Below are 13,167 nucleotides of genomic sequence, written 5' to 3' on the forward strand. Positions count from 1 at the left end.
CGCAGGAGGAAAAGCTGATTTTACTTTAAATGGTCATTTAGGAACGTCTCTCATTCATTCACGAAAACCCTTCATCTTCACAAGCTTTTAGGTCTGGAAAAAGCAAACCTATTTATTCCATAGAAAATATCCATAGGTTTTCAGTCTTCCTGAATTTATTATCTGAAGTAGCTGGCATGCGCTGGTTAAAACTAACGAGGGACGATCACAGGGCTAGGCAAAGCCCCAATATTTTGCGTTTTCAGCCCAGGATGCCAGGGCTGCGACAGGTGTAGTCCCCTAACCCCTGGCCTGACAAACCGGGAAATGAAGCGATCCCAACACACACACACACATTTGGAGGGCTATTCCTGGAACCTGATATTTATATATTATATGCCAATGAAATCAGGAGGAGACACAAGTTTTAACACATTTCCTGTGCATAATTTCAGAAAAGAGCCTCCCAGAAACCCTTCTCTCACCGGAGGAAACCTCCGCAGTTAGCGCTGTATTCAAGTGTCCCAGCCTAGCACTCGAATTGTTCGGTCTCTGCGACCGGTGCTAAGGACATAATGCACGTAACTGCCCCGACTCAACGCAGAACTGCCGCAGAACGCATTAGAAAACAATTTAGTCCCAGAGAATCCAACTGCAGGGTTATTCAGAGACCGAGACAGTAAGGGATGAGCCAGGACAGGGGGACAGGACAAACGAAAGGAAAAGCACTACGAAAAACAAACACTTTCAAAGAAAACACCTTTTCCATGTTTAATTTGTATATTCATTTTTCAAGTTTCACATTCATCGTCTGTTTTGCCTTGATTGTAATTATACCCCTCAAAGCTGAATCAAGTTATTTTATAAAATAGAAGCAGGAAACAACTTGTGTCAGAAGTGAACTGTGAGAACATATAATGACTGAGTGCAGAGCAGAAGAGTCAGACATTTTTCAATGTGTTTTAAAAAATAGTCACTTCGATGCTTGGCTGCAAGAACAACAGGTATTAGGGATTTAAAGTGCATTTGGTTTTAGGTAAAAAAAATTAAGTGTTTTCTTTTATTACAGGATTTCTGCTGGCAGAAATGAAGAATAAAGCTTGAAACACTATTTCAATGTGTTCCTTAATACGCATTTTCCTCTAGTAAAACCAGCAGGGAAAGTGTCCAAATTACTCTCCACTAAATGCCAGTATTATATTTCCAGTAAAAGTCTAGTTCAACCAGACATCAAAAATATTTCCACATCAGATCCTTTTAGAATCAAACTCTCCAGAGAACGTTGTTGTCCATAACTACACTTCACCTGATCCCTGTGTTCAATGTTTTGTTTTATATTTGAACTTAAGATGACATTTCTACAAATTCTGCTATGTTAAAATATTAATTCAATGCATATTTGGATGCAAGTATATAGAGAAGGTACTTTTAAACAGCAAAAAAACCACCTCTAATATCTCATTATTAAAGCCACTGGAAAAAATATTAGCCTTTGGGATTTCTGTCTCTAAATTATTTACAACGTAATAGCTCCAATGAAGCGTCACAAGAAATGTACACTGTATTACACATATAGTTGTAACAAACACTGGGAAGAATCTATAGAAATAACAACAACAACAAAATCTGGAATCAGAGATGAAAGCCTGAAGAAAACGCTCCAATTCGTAAAGAAAAATCCTAATTGCTTTTCAGTAGTTTGCTTATTTTTGCTTCAAAGCACCTCCCCTTGAAAATCTATAAAACTATGGAAATGCTCCAGTTCTATAGAAATTCCTTTGTTGGAAATGCAGTAAAGCAGAACTTTAAAAACAACTGCAAGATAATTTCTCCGCTAAGAGAAATTTTACCTGTTTAGAATAAATAAATAAACTCAGTTAGAGCAGCTCTCCAAAAACTAACAAATGATGCTGGATATTTCTCTCAGCCCTGGATGTCAAACCACAGAACAAGAATAAAGCATTTGCAAGTCTCCAAAAGGAGACCTTGCAATTGGAATTCACATCTTTGCCAAGTGAAAGCTTTTCGGCTGTTGTCACCGTCTCATTGTCATTCCACTCACTGTGGGTTCCCCAGGGTCCAGAACAGGAGTCCCGGCATTATTAACATAGCAGATTAATAGCAGTGGGAAAAGACATTTTCACAAACATGCTAAATATTAATATTAATCGATAACAATTTATATTTCCTAACGTGAGCCAGACAAACATACCCCAGGCGTGGAGGAGAGGAGGGAGGGCAGAGCAAGGAAAGGGACAGTGCCAACAGACTGTACGGAATAAAAGGGAAGCAGTGAATCAATGCGGGACAGAGGACTGAGCCGTGAGGTGGGTGTCAAAAGCAGAGCTCTGTTTTCAGAGGAACAGAGGCACACATTTTAATGCCACAGTATAAGTTGGATTTTCCATCCCTGGCCAAAAAAAATTCCAGTGAAGCTCACCAACTTTATATCACGCTATAAACAGCAGAGCTCTGCAAAAACAGTGAAAAACTGCTTCGTGCTATTTTTGCCATCCTTAGTAACACTCTGCTCTGCAAACTGTATTTTCCTCAGCACTCGTAACCCTACATATGTATTTTTAATTCAGACATGCAAAAATTTACCCAATTTCTAGATTGGTATTTGAAGCCTGCCCTGTACTCAGGTTATTTTCTACCAGCTGCACTTTCTACTGTAAAGAAAAAAAATCTTTAAAACTTGTTGCATTTTTCTAATGATTTACCCCGGTAAACTTTTTAAAATTCAGTTTTTGAAAGTCTTTATCATTATCTCACGTACTTTTAATGACAAGCAGCAGACGAACACCAGAAGATGCACAGTGCTACTATCACAGGGGTTCCCATATTATCCACTGCGTAATGCCTGTGCTGGTTAAATCAAATCAAACCATTGCAGCTCAGGACCTCCTGGCAGAATACAAATTCTGCTGCATCCCTGAGCCTCCTCAACTGGAAACGGCTTGCCCATTATCTATGGATTCACCTCCAAAACATGCGGACTGCTGTGGGGTTTTAACCTCAGCCCCTGCCTGGCTTTGGGTTCTCTTCCAGTGCCCCTGCACATCCTTAACTTTCCTCTAGAGTCCGCAAAGCCTGGTGCTGGGCTCGAAACCATGAGAGCCGCAAATATTTGTGTTTTCTCTGTGTCTGAGCAGCTCCTGGGCATCTGGAGAGCCCTGTGACCACGCTGCCAGTCCTTCTTCCGGAGCTGTTAGAAGCAGGAGTTACCAGCTGATTTGTCAGGTACACAATTACCCATAAATTGATGATGCAGCTTCACAGAGGGGAAAACATCGCAAGGATCAAGCACCGCAGATGGCAACTGAACCCAAGATTTGCATCTGACCTTCGTGGCTGAGGCACACCTCTGGCTAAATCATCCCGTCAGCTTCCAACTCGTGTGCAACCAGGTTTCAAGCATGCAAATGAGGAAAATTTAGTAAAGTCTGCCTTAGAGGTCTGGCAAATATTTCCCACCATTAAGCTGGGGAATCAAGTTACTGATATTATGGGAATAAAATTGAAGTCCTTTCCTTGACCAGGCACCCTTCCTCCAGCTACCAGTGCTCTGAGGGATTACAGAAATGTTTAACCAATATGAAAAAGTGGAATTTCAATGGGGCAGGCGATGACAATAAGGAACACAATTTTCATTTTAAATCTGGTTCTCTGCAGAAATCTTTATTTATTTATCCTCAAAAGGTTTCCGTGTTTGCACGGTGAGCACCTCTCTGCAGACATTACCGTTTTCTGCATTTTTTTCCTGATCACTCAAGTGCTCTTTAAAGACGGGCTTTCCTCTCTATTAGAAAAGCGAAAGCGTCTGACGCAGCACTCAGCATCTGTTTAATCCTAGTGCGTTTTTCCACCGAAACCTGCTCACAAGCCACCTCTGACTGAGAAAAGTACTCCTAGCCTATTTTCGGTAAAATTTAGGACGGGAACAGGGGTAAGTCCAACACACGGCAGTGGGAGGTAACACTACACGTAACCTTCCCCTAGTGCTTTGTGACAAATACTGTTAAACAGGTAGGCTTTCGGGGCACTTTGCAGATGGGTTACGGGACTTGCCCGAGCAGCTGCTAAGAAATGCCAAGCCGCAGCCACGACATTTGTCGGAATCCCGTGATCTCCAATGGAAATTCACCCGATTCCTGGGAACTCTGCAGTACTTTTAGAGCCATTCAGCTTCCCAGTCACACCACAGTATTCTTATGGCTTAGCTTGACAGATCCATTAGCATCATTATTTTTAAGCTGATTTCATCAGATTCGGTTTTAAGTCGCCATAGGGGAAGCGGTGGCAGCGCGAGGACGACGGGGCGTTTGCAGCACACGCACCCACGTACAGAGGCACAGCATCCTGCTTCCCTCTGCTCGCTTCCAAACCAACCTTGGTGTGTTGCACTCACCACCTGGCCCTATTTAAAGCCACGACATTATTCTAAAAAGGATTATTTATACTAAAAACGCTCCCGGGACTACTGTATTTGTATTTCAGGGCTGCTGCATCCCTTATTTCCTCACTGCTCTAATATAGCCTGGGGCTGAGCGGGTGAAATGACTTGCGATGCCACTGTAATTTTTATCAAGGCTTGTTCCTGGTAAAAAGCCTCTTTGTTTCAAAGAAATGTGATTTGGCCTTTTTCCTCCTCTGCTCTATTCCTTGGTTAATATACCACTTCCACTTGCCCTGGGGCTAAGAAAGGTATTCCATGGAATTGGTCAAATCTCACTGTTTTTCTTCTAAATCACAACTGGCTTTTTTTCCTCGACCCTTGCTAAGCACTATCTAAGCTGACAGTCTGAACTTGAGATTTTATTTGTGCCTTAACTCTTCAGCTCCTGGACTTTCACAGGCACACGGCCACGTTAAACAGATGCATGTCAGGACTGGTCAATCTGCTGTGGCAAAAGACTGCAGTGATTGCGAGCAAGAGAGGAGGGAGGAACGCTGGCTGATGTTATTTACCACTGGAAGCAAATGCAGCCATCTCTGGAAGAGCTATGGTCAGCCTCGCATTCATTTAACAGAATCTGAAAACAAGTATCTGCTGCCCAGCTGATAACTTTCAGTCTGATTCACGTACTTTAAAAAACACTTTTCAAAGATAATCACAGAAAAGCATATTAGAATATAATAGGCACAGAAAAATACATAGTGAACCACTAGGAATTTAGATGTGACATTGTGAAAGCTCCTATTCCATGCTGAAAACAGTTCTCTCTCACAAATTTATATTGCAGCAGCTTGATATAACTCAACCACAGCACGAACTATTTTATTTTTTTTTTAATGTCCTCTTCAAATAAAAAGTGCAGGCTAAAAAAAATATACAAAAGAAAAAAAAGAGGGGTAAAGATAGCTTATGGGTTCTAATACTTTGGATATACATTGGATAACGATGTACAGGGACATGGAGCCCTGGGCAACCTGATCTAGTGGGTGGCATCCCTGCCGAGGGCAGGGGTTGGAACTGGGTGGTCTTTAAGGTCCCTTCTAACCCAACCGTTCTGTGATTCTATGATAAGCAGAGGCCCATAATAGTAAGTTAAAAATAAATAAATAAAAAAGAAAGAAGGGCTCCCTCAAGTAAAAGGCGTGATTAAAATTGCAGCTGAAAAACAAAAAACATGAGAGAACAGGGAAAAGAAACCTGAGTCTACAGATCCACCATTCTTTTGCTAGACTGGCTCCACCAGGAGATGCGCTGTAATTGACTTTAGGGAAGCTTTAACCCTTCCCCAGGTGCCATTACACTTCCACCTCATCTTGTGGAAACGGGAGACAAACCCAGCCCTGCAGCGCGCTGGGCAGGGAGCTTCCCGGACCTCTACGGATTCCAACTGAAGCACCGAAGCTGCTGCCTTAGGGAACACCGAGCTCTGGCAGCACGAGACGAGTAAATCCAGGAGCCTTCCTACCAGGTGAGGCAGCCAACCTCTGTGAAACAGATTTTGGAGATGGGATCCGACGCTTTTGCTGTGCAACTGGGGCTGCTCCACTCTGCCTCACCACCGACAAAAACAAGGAACTGAGACCAAAGCACTTGGAGGAACATTATTCTTTAAAAACTCCTCATGGCAATCCCACAAGAAATCACACAATCTTGAAATTTTATTTCACTGGGAAGAGAGCTCAGATTTTTTTCTTTTTTTTTTTTTTTTTTTAATAGTATGCTTTAAAATATTTCCGTTCAACATTGCCAAATCATTTCAAGTTCAAGATATTTAGCATGACTTTATGGAACAGCCAACATTTCAGCCTTGTTTAAAAAAAATTCCTTTCTTGTTGGAAGCTAAATAATATTAATAAACTCCCACACGGCAAGTGAGATTTATTCAACAAATATTGTCCAGCCCCACCAGAAACTTTGTGCAATTGAACACGCATGGTTCTTGGCCTACTTTCCTCGCGCCAGATAGCTGCGTATAAGCTCACCGATAAGTTACCAAAAATATGAATGGATCTGCAGCTTCCTGGACAAAGCCAAAATAACATGCATTTTATTTAATATGGGATTGTTTCATTTTAGGAAGTACCGGTGGACTTTTCAAATGAACAGACAGGTTCTTTGTCTTATGTACCAGAAAGAATTTGGTCTTATGCACTGTAACACTTAACCCAGATTTGGCATTGCTTAAACAAATTTTAATTTATTCTGTCTCTCTCACTGACAAATAGGATAGATTTTCCTATGAAATACATGCCAAAACCTGTGTCCAAGTACACTAATAAAATATACTTCAAAAGTAAAAGCTGTGGCAAGATGTTCACTGGTCCCTGCACTTATACCATTCTCATAGTACACTGTATATATTATAAACTATTGCAATATTTTTAGACACCTCGAAACTGCTCAGGTTTGGAATCAAATTCCTCATTTACCAGCACTGGAAATCACTGCACACATTTGGGAGCATAAGGGAGGAACACTTCACCTCAAAGAAAACATTAACAATAAATCATTATCCAATAAACTATGCATTTTTGCAGGGGAAACATGAGTTAAGAACCTAACGGGATCTTTAACAATCAAAATCAACCAAAACTTTGCTTTATGTTTCATCTGAAAGAGAGCATCTCCATCCTGAATTACATGACAACTAATAAATTCCAATGCAGGAATTTTCCCTACTGTTCAGCAGTTTTGTTCAGCAATTTAAACAAATTTCTAAACCTTGCTACCCATAAAATTATATCCACATAAAATGGATTAGAATCACAAAACTTTTTAAACATCTTTCAGTGTTTTTGTGGTTCTTCAAGATTGTTTTCTTTGATGCAGCAACAAATGTTTAAATTCAGATTAAATTCAGCAGGAAAGAAGTTCATTAAGCAAAGCACAACCCAACAGGGCACAAACCCTTAACTTCTCTCAAGACAGTATCTATGCCATATTGCTAAAAGAAATGCATTTTAAAGAAGTATATTTATTCTTGTGTTCATCAATATAGACTCTGTTGGGACGTCTTTGCAGAAAACAGAAGAAATGCAGCATGCTACATAGCCTCTCCTCCAGCACTTTAAAAAAAAAAACAAAACAAAACTCTAATTCCCCCATTTTTTCTGCACCCCAGATAGCCAAGAATATGAAATTCTGGAAAATGTAAAAGATTTCTGTACAAGTCAAGTGCTATTTTTCTTCATATATGCGACTCATTATAAAGGTAAAAATCGCTTGAAGAAGGTTACCTCTATGTATCGGACAGAACAAATAAAGCTTTATGGCCGGGCTATTAGACATTTGTTTTGTCCTTAATACTAAGATTTTCAATTGGGCCTTCGTTGGTCTGCTTGGCAAGAGTACAAAGACTGCAGCTAAGGCACGTAACGAGGGGTCGAGCAAAGCTCCCGATCCCTTCTGTGAGAGTGCATCGGCTCCGAGAACCGCCGCCACCAGGAACCGAGCGGGGTTCCCACCGGTCCCTCGGGAATCCAAGGCACTGATGGGCTGCACCTTGCATACTCCAGAGACACGGGCACCTATACAGCAATCATCTCAATAATACGACATTGCTCAGCAGCACAGGCAGAATCAGAAGTCCTCATGCAACCAAGCCAAACTCTTCTGCCATCACCCATGCCGGGTAGCTCGCTAGTTAACAGGTAATCGAGTACCAGTTCCTCCTGCAACATCAAAACACGCTGCTGACTCAAGGATTACGCCTTTCTCTTGTCTCTTGCTCTCTTGCCCCTTTCTCCAGCCCAGCCTCGGAAGCTGTGGGGGCAGGAAGCCTCCCCAGCAGAGGAGCATCCCGCACCGGGCTCGGCAGCGAGCACCCGGGGCTCTGAGTGCCGGCGGGCAAGGAACCGGTGGGAAGGGAGCCGCCGGCAGCAGCGCTCCATGGCCTTGCCAACATGTGAGCCCAAGGACAGGCAGGCACTCTGGACATGGTGTGAACGAACAGAGGGAGGGACCACTTACTAATATTTAACGTTCATCTCCATCATATCGGACCACACCTCTTTTGTTTTCTCTCTCTCCCCTCTCCCGATGCAAACACGGACACAACTTTCAAAAAGCCAGTGTGCATCTGACAGACCCCTCTGGAGCACAAACAAAATCCCCAACGCTTGCCACATCCCATCACAACCGTAATAAAGATGTTTATAGTTTTAACCATCAAATAAAGTGCTTAATTCCACCGAGCTTGTCCCCTCCACTCAGTCACTCCACAGCTTCATTTAGCAGGCCAGTGGTAAAAAAAATTCATTAATTTTTATTAACAGGGAGAGCCATTTGTTCCCTGTGACAATATTTGACTTGTCGAAATGATTTTCACCTCTGCCATGAGGTGCGCGCTCCCCACATACATCACCCGATTACTCCAGGAGCGGCCAGAGTTGCAGTCATTAGCCAGTGAATTAACGACAATCCACAGCGCTATTAATCACGCTGACAAAAGCGTTAGCTTGCTGCTGACCCGAGCACGGCTCTGGGACACGAGCAGAGGAAAGGAGAGCACAGCCACAGGGCTAGGAAAGAAAGGATTGGTTTTTTTTAAGCTGCTGAGGCAGGGAAAAAAAGGGATAGAGAAAGAGAAATTAGATAGTTAGTAACAGCGGAGTGGGAGCACGCTGCACATGAAAATCGAGGAAGGCACAGAGGTTATAGAAGAAGGAGGGAAGGAGAAGCATCGAGTCACCTCCTGTAACTCAGAGCACAAGGTATTAATTCCTCTCTAATTGTCCAGGGAGCTCAAGGAGCCCAATCCACCGACTTTCACCAGGCCGCAGCGAGCCCCCAGAGGAGCGTGGGTGACGTGCCGTGGGCTGCCTGCCCCGCCAGCGGCCTCGTGCACGTGAGGCCATGCTTGGGGATGGAAGGATCTGGCCAGGAGGATCCCAGCACCGACACCACCACCGCTCCTTGCCCCTTCCCCTTCCAAGGGGAAGCCAGAGCAGGCCGCGGTGCCGGCCTACTGAATCAGCAGCGCCTGGCCGGGGCCCGCCGGGGCAGCCCTGGGGAACACAGCTGGTTGATCAAAGCTCATTGCCAAAGGCCTCTGCGCTCTCCCCTTGAAAATTTCAAGTAACCACATTTCATAGCGAAGTTAATGAACGCTCCTATCCCACTTCCAAAGTATGGGCATCTGAGAGCTGCTGGCTTTCGGCTCACAGAGCGCCAGCCACTTGTGCCTGGAAACAGTTGGAAAGAAACCGTCGGTGTAACACGCGGCGCTTCCTGGCATATAGACCCCGTTTTTGTTTTAACACGGCTTCTAATTTCAAGTTTCTGAACACTGCACAAAATACTTGGAAAAGATACCCACCAAACTTGACCGCTACAATTCTTTGAAAATGCTTTATTTTTTAAATGGCACAGCCTGCTGTGTTCTGTATGGCAGCGCTGTGGTAATCAAAACCAATACGAGCATTTGACTACAATTTTTAATTGAAAAACACTGTCAGCAGAAACAGCCAAAAAGGGAAATGTGAAGAAACACAGTTCTTGTATGAATGCATGAGGAAGGAAAGACCTACACATGCACTGGGGTAGGGGAATAATAGGGAAAAGAATGAATCTTTGCAATAATTTTGAATGTTCCTGCTGTATTGTACAAGCAGTGGTTAAGAAACTGCATTCTTTCAGTCTTGCCCCGTACCATCAATGCGTAACTCCCACTAAAGGCAGCCTCAACAGTGCGACCATTCAAAGTTATGAAGATAATAAAACCATGGTGAGAATTCCAAAAATCTGTTTAGAAAGTTTTTGCTGCTTTTTTTTTTCTTCCATTCATGACCTAATAGGGGATTTAACAGAATTTTCAGAAGTGCTCAGTGGATTCTTCCCCCAATTATGAAAGCACATACAGCAGGACGCTGTAACCGCACTGCTGCAACACGCCGCGGGCCAGCAATGTTCCGTGCACTCTCAGCTCCCTCAGTGACAGTTTATATTTCTCTAAAAACCATTTTTTAAAAGCAGTGGAACTGCTCCTAAGCAGGTTGACCATGTTTCGCTTTTACCACGCACAATAATTTTAGAACCTGTTTCTTGTTACTCACTTTCACCGGTTTAATTCTCCTTTTGCAGCGAGGAATGTCATGAGGAAAGCCGGGTTCGGAAATCCATGATTTCCTGTCAGTTAATTCATTTCAGCAAAACAGAAGGCAAGGTGATATTCCTGTTTAATGTTGCAACTCAGATACAGTAATAACCAGGGGCTATAAGGGATTCCATCTGCTGCCATTTTCCCTGCACTACTGACAACACCGAGTACCCACCTTGTGCCAATTTATACTCCTCCACCCTGAAGCCATTTTGTCCCATTTACAACTTCTAAGAATTTGAACATCAAAGCAGGAACAAGAACTGATCTAGGTGCAAACCACTAACCCCGCTTCTACAGCGCGCTGCTCTCCCATTCGGATTAGCGAAGTTTCCTATGGGTTTTGCACAGTATGATCGACCGCCTGCCATTTTTCAATAAACTAGTTTTGATGCAAAAATTGCATCAGCATTGTACCTTAAATCTGTGCCACGTGGAACACCTGTCAGGAGCCTGCTGTTTCAGGACTGGCCCAGCAGTGTCATCCAACAAGGCTTTAAGTGTGAAAACCACGCCAGGCAGCCTGAAACATCTCGCTCAGGCAGGGCCCTTCCTCCCTCCCCAGCCAGTTCCTGGGCTCACAGTGAGCACAGCCAGCGGGGGACAGGATGGAAAGACGTGGCAAGAAGCTCTCAGCCTTCCTCCCCCTTCAGCCCAGTGGCACCCAGACTAGTTACACTCCCCGGTATCGCCTCTGAAGATTTTCATTAAGTCTCAATAGATAAATCCAGAAGGATTTCCTATAAAACTTGGTGCAACTCGAAGTCCTGGAGAGATCCCCACACATATAACTACGCATGACACAACACTTTTTCCCCCTGTATGGCCCAGCTCCTGCTAGAAACCCTTTGGTTCAGCCATACACCGTGGCGAGATGGTTCACATTCCAGGCTGTCTAAAAACACCACCAAAACGCAAGGTCTTCTCTTCCCTACGACTTGTACGCTGCCAGGCCACAGCATACAACAGTCAACTGCAGTTGAACAAGCAATTTTCCTGCCTTTGAAGCTATTATTACAAAAAATATTTAAGACAAAAATATTTTTATATTTTGTTTCTGACTGGCCAGCAATAGTCCCACATTGTTTGAAGTATTAACTGTTCCTGAAGGGAACTTAGAAGTTTTCTCTGTAAGAGGAAAAATTCTTATGCTCTCCTCCAGGTGTCCAAACGACTGTTATATTTCTCTGTTTATTTTTCAGGAAAAAATGCAGATGCACTGAAAATATACCAATCAATATTATTATTTCCTTTTTAATTAGAACTAAGTACAGCTACTGTCTTCTAATATTACCTATTAATAACATCATCTGCCTGGATAAACAAAAACAAACCAATACCCTTTTCCCCAGATGCTCAAGAAAACTCTATGCCCTGTACAGAACACTTAAAAAAATTTTTTTTTGTTATCTTCTGTATCTTTCCAGCATTTAAACTTAGGTTGCACAGCACCAAACTTCTGCAAACTCCACTTCTGCACCTAGTTTGGTGTTAAGCCTTTCCTTCTACATTCCTTTCAAGGCTATTTCCATTCCAGCCCCTTTCAAGAGCTCATTTCACATCTCACCTGAAAATGTTTTTTTCCATGTCTTTTTTGTGTTTCTTCCTCTGTTACCTATTGCTTAATTTTGCAGCAGATTTAGAATACTATTAGCATGGAAATTACCATAGAAAGTTCTGCTGAAATAACATTTCAGAAAATTACTTTCCTTAAAACAGTGATGGATTCTTTATCTCTTTTGATTTTTAAAATATTTTTCTTCGAGAAAATAGATGTCTGGCTTTGAAAAAGACCATCTTTTACTTGCCTGGGACAAGGTGTAGATTCAGAGTGCCTAGCATCACTGCTCGTGTTCCATCCAGCAAGAAGACAGAAAGTAAAGTTATTTGTTAAAAAAACCCTTTTGGCTGAGCAAACGCCAGGTTTGATGCATGACTAGCAGCCAGTACAGCTCTGAGACGGTGAACAAATGAGCTTTTCACTGTTTATTTTTGTGAGCTCTCAGCCATTCATGAGCTCTTCCAATTGAACGCAAGTCCCAGTTTTAATTGCAACACCCCTGTGTTTCTTAGGTCTGTGCTCTACACCTCTAACAAAGTGAGGAGGAAAAAATTAGGATGTTCATGGACAGTAAGTGACAAAAGCTGTGAAAGCACGCTGCAGCTGCCCCACAAGGTAATTCAAGAAATTTTCTCCAACCAATTCCAGGATATGATCCTTGCTGTCCTGGATCGTGAAAGTTTTAGTTCATTCCCAAAGCAAAAATTCAGTTAAAGAGATCAATGCCTATAAAATCACAGCAGATTTTTTTCAAGGTTTTGAATTAACTGAAAAAAAAAAAAAAGAAAAAAGAAAAACAGAATAATGTAAATTGTTTAGATAACCCAAAAAGCGTAACTCAATTCACAATAGAATCTGTATTTTCTAAATCTGGAACATCTTAGTCCTTTCACAATTTCTCTTTTCCTTTTTTTAAATTTAGGTCATTTCAGGTCAGAACTATTTTTTTTTTTTAGCTTTTCTGAAATAAAACACTTAAAAAAATAATATACCTCTTTTCATGTTTTCATGATTTTCCATTGTTCTGATCAAAACTACTCTCTAAATTTTACCTCCAATATCTTTTTTCTT

General features: G+C 42.3%; 1 protein-coding gene across 4 annotated transcripts in view; it reads right to left on the reverse strand.

The window, feature by feature from the left end:
• PRDM16 (PR/SET domain 16) overlaps nucleotides 1-13,167 on the reverse strand; it is a 310,444-nt gene that overhangs the window by 197,246 nt on the left and 100,031 nt on the right. The gene's annotated exons all lie outside the window — the stretch shown is intronic.

The sequence above is a fragment of the Cygnus olor genome, chromosome 21, assembly GCF_009769625.2.
Source record: "Cygnus olor isolate bCygOlo1 chromosome 21, bCygOlo1.pri.v2, whole genome shotgun sequence".
Taxonomy (NCBI): Eukaryota; Metazoa; Chordata; class Aves; order Anseriformes; family Anatidae; genus Cygnus; species Cygnus olor.